Source organism: Gekko japonicus, unplaced genomic scaffold (genome assembly GCF_001447785.1).
Source record: "Gekko japonicus isolate JY-2015 unplaced genomic scaffold, Gekko_japonicus_V1.1 scaffold57310, whole genome shotgun sequence".
NCBI lineage: Eukaryota > Metazoa > Chordata > Lepidosauria > Squamata > Gekkonidae > Gekko > Gekko japonicus.
The window spans coordinates 1-764 of record NW_015230709.1 but is presented as its reverse complement, the minus strand read 5'-3'; the positions used below and the strand labels follow the sequence as shown (position 1 = coordinate 764).

Here is a 764-nt window from a genome sequence, read left to right as displayed (position 1 = left end):
ACAGGCGCTGTAACAAAACCTACTGCAGGACAAACCACTTGTCATATATCTGGTCTACTTCTGCCTTTAATCATTTAAGATTAAGCCTTTAGACTGATTTTACCTTCATATACTGTTGTGTTTTCAGGGCACCGAGGATCTCACGCACCGAAGCAGACAATGTGAACTCTGCTGCTATTTCAAGGTCCTAACAATAACAAGATGAGAGAAAGACTTTTTTATTTGGTTGCACTGTTAAGATTGTCAAGACAGCTGAATTCTGATGATATTTAGAACCCCTTTCAATTTTTACCTTCCTTAACCTCTTGGCAAAGCCAAGAGCCTTGGAGGCTCTTTCTCTAGCTTCATGAAACAGCTCTTTCAGTGCCCGGCTGATCTCTATAACAGACCTCCTATAAAAATGGAACAGAATTCAGTTATTTGAATAGTTTATTTTTTAAAAATGTTGGAAAATATATACAGAAAACAAGCTAAAAATGAACCCAGGACTGGTAAAATGCCCCATCTTTCACAGAAACACAAAATATCAGAGAAATAATATATAATTATCATGCCTCATATACAACTTTCATACATGTAAAGACATTTTTAAATGGACAGTGTATTTTGGATGGCAAATGAAAGACAATGAGATCGGGTAGAAAACTTTGAAGATTTGGGAGCACCTGATTTCATCTGAAGCAGCACTATCATCAGCACTGGCCCAAAACTCATCACAGCTGTATTGTAAGCCAGAGTCCAAAAAGATTCCCATTGATTTAAGC

At 37.2% G+C, this 764-nt stretch overlaps 1 long non-coding RNA gene across 1 annotated transcript; it reads right to left on the bottom strand.

Annotated features, from left to right (window-relative positions):
* Positions 1-116: 116 nt before the first annotated feature.
* Positions 117-733, bottom strand: LOC107125378. The gene is made up of 3 exons (XR_001483033.1): positions 666-733; positions 293-392; positions 117-187 (listed from the first exon to the last, which is right to left on the bottom strand). It is a non-coding gene; the product is annotated as an uncharacterized LOC107125378 (long non-coding RNA).
* Positions 734-764: the final 31 nt, after the last annotated feature.